At 58.7% G+C, this 7,880-nt stretch overlaps 1 long non-coding RNA gene across 1 annotated transcript; it reads right to left on the reverse strand.

Moving 5' to 3' along the window:
- Nucleotides 1-353: 353 nt before the first annotated feature.
- LOC132343401 (uncharacterized) lies at nt 354-4,904 on the reverse strand. Its single transcript, XR_009492239.1, has 2 exons — nt 3,440-4,904; nt 354-3,273 (listed from the first exon to the last, which is right to left on the reverse strand). It is a non-coding gene; the product is annotated as an uncharacterized lncRNA (long non-coding RNA).
- Between the last annotated feature and the right edge of the window lie 2,976 nt (nt 4,905-7,880).

The following is a 7,880-nucleotide window of genomic DNA, read 5'->3' on the forward strand; positions in this document are numbered from 1 at the left end:
ATTCTTGCCTAAAAAATCCCATGGACAGAGGAGCCGGGTGGGCTACAGTCCGTGGGGGTCGCAAACAGTTGGACACAACTGAGCAGGACGAACACTAATGTACCCCGGATACGGACAGATGTTCTACTTCTGAGTATCCAGGAAGAAAGAAGCCTTGTGTCCATAAAAATACCTAGGCCTTTATGTTTGCCTCAGCTTATTTGGTAATAATCCAAATCTGGAAACAACTGGAATATCCACCATCAGGTGAAGAGATAAAGTGTTTGATTATCCGTGCAACGGAGCAGTGCTCAGCAGTTAAAGGGATGGGCTGTGGACAGACGCTGCCAAAATAATTATTCAGAGCGAAAAAGTCAGACAAAAAAGAGAGCGTATTTTATTATTCCATTTACATTCTAAAATGCAAACTAATCTGGAAGGACAGCAGATCAATGGTTTCCTGGGGAGGGAGGAACAGGGTGAGAGGCAGCAAGGAGAAAGGGCGTGAAGACAGTTTACAATGGATTTGCTCGTTGTCTAGATTATGGTGGTGGTTTCACAAATGTGCATATGTCAAAACCTTTTAAATTGTGTATTTTGTGTGCAATTTTTTGTATGTCAATTATCTCAATAACACTGGTTTAAAAATACGTGGCGAACTTATAATTACCGCCAGGAGAATACAAATACGAACTAAACCTTCCAAAACACTAGAGAAAAATAGAATAGTAAACAACTCCCAAAGCCAAAGACAAGGAGAGAACAAGGAAAACACAGCATAAATAACAGATGTACCAACAAACATGTCTGTTTTGATAATAAACACTCTCTTTAAAGACAATACAAATATGCACTCTTTACACAAAGCATACCTAAAATAAAATACTTGAATGTTAAAAAGGAAAAGAAAAGGAGTTCCCCAGTAGTCCAGGGGATGGGACTCTATGCTTGCACTGCTGGGGGCCCAGGTTCAATCCCTGGTCAGGGAACTGAGATTCCACAAGCGAAAAAGAAAGGATATATTGGGCAAACACAAACAATAAAAGAGTTGGTAACATCCGTATTAGATAAAGTTCAAAAGCACTAAAAGGACTAAGAGCAATCTGGTCTGAGGAACAAGTCAAGACTCGGAAAACACATAACAGTGATTAGCATTTAATGCAATAAATAACTTACCATAAAAATCTATGCGGCAAAACCATGGGGAATACCACTGTCAATCAACCACTGAAATATAAATGCAAAAGTCTTGAAAACGTTAACTGCAAAGCCTGTTATGCAGACCATGTTTGTTTAATCTTTCCAAGTGCCTACATACCTACAGCAACGTGGCCCAGTTAGGGGATTAGCTGACTCCTTGGAAAAGACCCTGATGCTGGGAAGGAACTGAGGGCCGGAGGAGAAGGGAGGGGGTGACAGAGGATGAGATGGTTAGATAGAATCACTGACTCAGTGAACATCAACTTAAGCACACTCTGGGAGATAGTGAAGGACAGGGAAGCCTGGCTTGCTGCGGTCCGTGAGGTCACAGAGTGAGACGTGACTTAGCGACTGAACAGCAACAACAAAAGCATCTTCCGCAACTCAGACTTTTTCCACCTCAACAAACGTCCGTGCTGAAGCTGCTAAGGACCCATCTGGCCTCCTCCGGGTCCTGGCCGCCGTGAGTGCTCCGGCAGTGGGAGGCTCCAGCCTCAGCTCTGGAACGCACGCTTGCTACTGTCACCGTCATCCAACAGGGAACCTGAGGCTGGGAGAGGCTGGGAGGACTTAACTGGCTCCACAAAGTGGGTGCGGAGCCAGGACCCAAAACGGGTTTCTCACGCACGCTGACCACCGGTGAGAACCAGACATTTCAAAAGGCAGATTCCTGAGTATCTCTGCTGCACCCCCAGCCCCGCCAGCCGCTGCTCCATCTGGCCGGGAGTCACTCCAGGTCTAAGTATTGACACAGCACACCCGGCTTGAGTCAGTGGGGGTGTAGTATGAGAGAGTGTGCGTGTCAGACGGAGAGGGAACATGTGTGCGTGAATGTCTGTGAGCAGCTGAATCTGGGGGCCGAGCTTCCTGCCCTCCCAGCTGTGGGCACCACCGTCTCCTTTGAGGTGCCTGGGGTGGAGGCAGGTCCTCCGCCACCCTGGTCCTCAGAGCCTCACCCTCCCTTGACACTGAGACCACAAGCTCAGAGATGATCTCTGCGTTGAGCCCTCCCTGGGACCCTAGGAAAGCTTTGGGGCTGGGGTGGCACGGAACCAGCTCCCGGCTTGTGGGAGGGGGTGAGGGGTGGGTTTGAAGCGTTAAGTATGGCTCTGGGAGCAGCTTGGCTCTTCCGATGACAACGTGCCTTGTTCCAGATGGTTCCTGTGCAGTTCCCCCTCGTTAGCATGCTAATTTATTCTGACTCATCCCGAGGCTGGCTGCACAGCGGGGCTGGCGCACCCCCGTGCTGAGCAGCCCCCGAGGCCCGCGAGTCCCAGCTGGAGCGGGACCCCCCCGGGCCATCATGGAGCTGGGGTGAAGGGAGCAGTTAGGGATGCAACTTCAGCGTCAGCCGGAGCAGCCTGTAATTTCCCCCCAGCAGCCCTGACATCCGCCTGTGACAGAATCCAAATCCGTAGAGCAAGGCCGGAGACAGGGACTCCGGGAACACTGGGTCTGGAAAGTTGTCGCTCGAGCCCCGAGTGTAGCTAACACGTAGGTAGGGTTCTGAAACACAGACCCAGGACAAGGGGACTTGAACGGGACGTTCCTTGGTCCACGTCTGCGTCCCCGGCGGGTGCAGAACCCGGGGCCCAGGCCCAGATCCCAGCCTCACTGTGGCTGGACCGTAACATCCGTCCACTGATGCGAGGTCACTGGTCCCCTTCAGCTCACCCCGACCTTGCTGTGCATCTCCTCATCCCCCGCTTCCCAATGCAAGGCCCACAGCCCTGCCCAGAGGCACCCCCTGGCACCAGAGGAGGCTCAGCCTCTACACTGGGAAGGCGGAAGTGCCAGTCACTCTCAGGAGGAGCCCTGGGGATGTGAAGCTGAACAGCCGGGCGCCCGGCCGGGGTTAGGGCTAGGGTCAGGGGCCTGGGAGGCACTGAGGCCAGGGGCCCAGCAGCCAGCGGCCATGAACAAGCCCTGTCCGTGTCCCACACCCCCGTGCCGCTGGGATCACCCCCAGATGGACGGCTCACTCCCCAGCCATCTCAGGGCCAGCTTCAGGGACTCCCCCTGCAAGGGGCAGGGCAGAAGATGCAGCTTCTGGTCCCATCCTTCCAGGCACGCTCACCCTGCCTGCTGGGGAGCCTGGAAACAAGCATTTAATCTGGGTGAGATTCAACACCCGGGTAAAGCAGCCCTGCGCCCCCCTCCCCCACCCCGCAGCCAGGGCCCGGCCTGCCCCTCCCCAGCCGCTCCGCTCCACCCTGAGGCTCCTGGCAGGTAAAGTCGGATGGGACCCCTCAGCACTCACGTTCGGTGCCTGCAAGGAGCTCCATCCGCTGCAGAGACAGAGGAACAAAGCTGTGGGTGGGCAGGCTCTGGAAGCCCCAGAGGGGTCGGTCATTGTCTGCTGTTTCCTGGCAACTGGGGGTGGGGGGAGGGTCCTTATGCCCACAGAGAGGAGAGTCTGAGCGAGAGCTGGGCTGCCCTGGGCGCTGGGCTCCAGAACCCGGGGCTCAGCTGGGAGACTATGGGAGCCCGATGGAGGCAGCCTGTGACATGGCGGGAGGCCCTGGGGGCCCAGACATCTCGGGGACACGGGGAGAGGGCAGAGTCTGCGGGTGTCCTGGGGGCTTGGCCAACCCCTGGGACCCACATCCCCTCCCGGGCTTTCTGCTTCCAACAAGCACGTAGCTGTCGGGCCACAGGAGAAGAGTTCGGACGTGTGGGGCTGAGACCCTGGGGCCCTGGGATGCCACGCTGGGGGATCAGGTGCGACCCTGCAGGAAACAGGGAGCCCCTGGAGCTTCAACAGCATGAACTGATCAACAAGCTTTCAGATTCACCAGGCAGCCACAGGCTGAGGGCCACCCCCCACCAGCCGTTCACCTGCTGTGACCCCAGCTGCATTGTCCTAGCTACCCGGGAGGCTTGTGGGTTAACACACGGCAAGGGCCACAAGGTGGGCCCGAGCTTCAGCAGAGACTGCCGCAGCAATCGAAGAGAGGCTCTCGGGCCCTGGAGGAGGCACAGCCCGCGCCCCCAGGTGGGGAGGGAGGTGGACCTCCAGGTTTATTGGGGTTCTGGGTGCAGTGTTTGGGTTCCCAGGCTGGGTTGGTCAATTCACACTGGAAGAATGAGGTTTTGGTGAGTCCCACGGGGTCTGATCCAAGTGGCTGTAAGACACGAAGGGCAATTGTGAGCCATGCCTGCAGCGCATGCTTCCTGGGACTGCAGCTGCTCCCAGGGCGGGTGCTTGCAGTGGGTCTCAGGATCAGTCCAACATCCCCAGGCCACTTGATGAGCAGAACGGATTTGAGGCAGCAACTGAGCTAAAGTCCAGACCCCCGCGCCCTCCAGTCAGTGGGCGAGCTAGGGCAAGCAGGCAAGAGAAGGCAGGAGCCGTGTGCCATCTCTGAAGGCAGCAGTCACAGCAGCGGTGTGGGCAGCAATTCCACCCCTGCCTCCAGTCACCCAGACTCCCCCGTTCTTGCTCATTTCCCAAGCCTGGTTATGCAGACCCCCGGCGACTCTGTGAGCCACCTGATGTCCGGCCAACAGGCTCCTTTTCTGCCTAAGAGACTGGGAGGCGGGTGCTGTCGCAACCAAGATGCCTGAATGACTCAGACGTGGTACCTGGAAGGCGGGTCACACGTCTCCATGGAAACGGTGTGGGCGGGACTGGGTGGCCTGCCCATCGGGGCTCAAGCCAGCGAAAACCTCCCCATCGTTTAGGAGGGGATGTTTCCGCCCAGCTTTCATGGCGTTGGCTTTGAATATCCAAGGACCCCAGGCTGGGCTGGAGGGAAGCAGGCAGGGAGAGCTGCCCGGCTTAGCCAGCAGGATGACTCCAGTTGCCAGGTGACTGCAGTCAGAACTGGGGCTTCGAAAAGAGAGAACACTCAAATCCCTAAATTACTGGTTTGACATGTGGCCTGAACCCCAGCACTTGCTGGTACCATGTGGGAAGCCGTCTGCTCCAGAAGACACAGGGACCGTGGCCAGAACCCCCTCAGGGCTCCTTCAGGTCTCAGCATTGGCTTGGGACCTGGAGCTCAGAGGGCCTCTGATGAGGGTCAAGACAGACATCCAGGGGGAGACTCTGAGGGGGCCTTGAATGTCGCTGCAGTCCCCAAATCAGAGAGGGTGTTCAGGGCATCTGGGGTAAATGGAGCTTCAACCTCTGACCCCTCGGGTGAGTCCACAGGCTCCTCCCCGCTGGCCCCCGGCATCTTTCTGGGGTTCCTGAGGGCATAGCGGGAAAAGCATCTGTCCTTTTTCCACTCCAGCAGCCGCCCTGAGCTCAGGAGCCCAGTGGGGACCCAGGGCTCTGCCTGCTGCCAAACCCCAAAGACCCGCACACTCCCGGAGGGACTGGAGAGACGGCGTCACCCCCGAGGCTTGGAAAAGCGCTTCCTGGCCAAGCATGGCGGGTGTGGCCTGGAGGCTGACATGGGCCGTGTAAACCTCACCTCGCTGAGCCCTCGGCAGCCACTGCTCCAGACCCGGGTCCTGACAAGCCCCTGGTGCCTGGCAGGCAGGCTCCCAGCCCCACAGAGCCGGGGCGTCGGTGCGTCCACACCACCCCGTCTCCGTGCCGCCATCTGGCCCACGGAAGCCGTGGCGGCTTCACCGTAACCCAGACGAGGGGCGCAGGTCGTGGGCGCCTTGCCTGCGGAGGCGGGGACATGCGGACCCGACGACCTAGGACTGGCGGGGCGCCCCTTTTTGTCCTGGATGCTAAAGAGGAGGCACGGGGCTCGAGCACCTCTGTGGGGGTGAGGGACAGGCTCCCAAGTGGAGTTCCCCCAGCTCCGAGCAGGGTTGAAGTAAGAGCAAACTGTACCCGTCCCTAAGGACCAGGGGGCTGCCCGTGCCCACAGGGGGCAGGGAGGAATTCCCTGCATGTTGCCTATAGCAGCCCCGGTGTGTGTGCGGGAGGTGGGGACAGGGTGGGTAGAATCCATCGGAGGACCCTGGGCAGTAAGCGGGTAAGCGTGTTCACTTTGACAAACAGCTCCTGGCTTGGGCCAGGTGGGCGGCAGACACCGGAGTGGGACCCCAGGCCGCCCAGCGTGAGTGGACGTGGTCGGACCGCCGTGCCACAGGCTGGGCGAAGCCCACGCTGTCCCATCGCCAGGTGGGCGTGGTGTGTCTCCTCGGGGTCAGCACGGCACCTGTGGCTTCACCCCCTGGCTCCCGAGCTGGCTGGGGCAGGGGCCACCAGTGGGCAGAGGCTCTGACACCCCCAGGGCCCTGACTACCCAGGGGAGGGGGCGCTGCCAGCTGCCTGGGGCAGGCTGGTTACCCGGGGTTTTTCCCATAGTGGGTGGACAGTCGTTCTGTCTCCAGCCCCTCCCCCATCGTGGACTTTCCAAACTTCGTGTTGCCCATCAGGGTCTCTGCAGTGGCTGAGTTCAGTGCCAACTTGCCTGGCCTGGGGAGGCGGGCACGCCTGGTCAGACATTCCTCCGGGTGTGGGAGGCGGTTGTCAGTTGGCTGAGCCCATGAATCCGATGGCGGCTGAGGTGCAGGCAGCCTTGTCCTGGAGGCCTGCGTGGGGCCCAAGCAGAGGGGGCGGTTCCCCCACCGCCACCTCACTGCAGGGCTGTGGCCTCCTGCCCGCAGGCCTCCTGTTCTCTGGCCTTCAGACCCTGAAAGTGGAATTGAAAGTCACTCAGTCGTGTCTGACTCTTTGTGACCCCATGGACTGTACAGTCCATGGAATTCTCCAGGCCAGAACACTGGAGTGGGCAGCTGTTCCCTTCTCCAGGGGATCTTCCCAACTCAGGGATCGAACCCAGGTCTCCGGCATTGCAGGTGGATTCTTTGGCAGCTGAGCCACCAGGGAGGCCCAGACTGGGGTTTAAGGCCAGGTCTGCAGCTCTCAGAGCTCAGGACTTCTACCCTACTCCCCGGCTCCTGGTCCCCAGCCTGCAGACAGCCAAGGCAGGGGCCTCTCCGCCTGCACAGCACAGGAGCCCACCCCTCACGGTGAACCTCTTCCTAGAAAGTCACCCCCGGTGGGCCGTTCCCCTGAAGAACCCTGACCAACCACGTCCCACACACACCGCTCCTGACCGCACTCACTCCGAAAGGAAAGCTGGTGTCTTATCCTGAATGCATCCCACCACAGGCCCCAGTCGGAGACGAAGTTGTGGAGATGCCGAAAGGGTCCCAGCGTTCCTCACCCACCACGTGGCAGTCCCACCCCACACTCACAGTCGTGGGCACTGAGGGCCCCAGCCCCGCCCCTCAGCACTGGCCTCCCCCCAGCAGGGCTGGCTCCCCGAGTCCTGCTCCCTGGTGGGGACCCAGGCCGGTTGCATTTCCCCAAGAGCCCTGAGGGGTCCACCCCAGGCTCAGACCCCCTGCCCATCTGTTTCTGGTCAGCCCCTCCCACACCTCGTGTATCCTCCTGGACTTGGGGGCCCTAAGAGGCTCCGAGGCACCAGGTGACACTGTCAGATGCCCTCTTAAAGTGCACGGTGATCACTTCCAGAGGGTTGCATAGTCCCCGAGGAGTCGGCTCGCCACGCCCCGCCGTCCAGGAAGGCCGTATTTCACCACCAAGGACATGACCCTGGGTATTTACAGACAGTAATGAGACTGTCCACTGCGCGGCGTCACCATAAATAAGCAGCAAAAACTGCTGAGTTTCATGCAATTCCCCCGATTGCCTGCAAGGCGTCATTATTTTAATAAAAAAACTAATCAGCCAGACTCGCCAGCACCTCAGGCTCGGCGTTAAT

Source organism: Bos taurus, chromosome 21 (genome assembly GCF_002263795.3).
Source record: "Bos taurus isolate L1 Dominette 01449 registration number 42190680 breed Hereford chromosome 21, ARS-UCD2.0, whole genome shotgun sequence".
NCBI classification, from domain to species: domain Eukaryota; kingdom Metazoa; phylum Chordata; class Mammalia; order Artiodactyla; family Bovidae; genus Bos; species Bos taurus.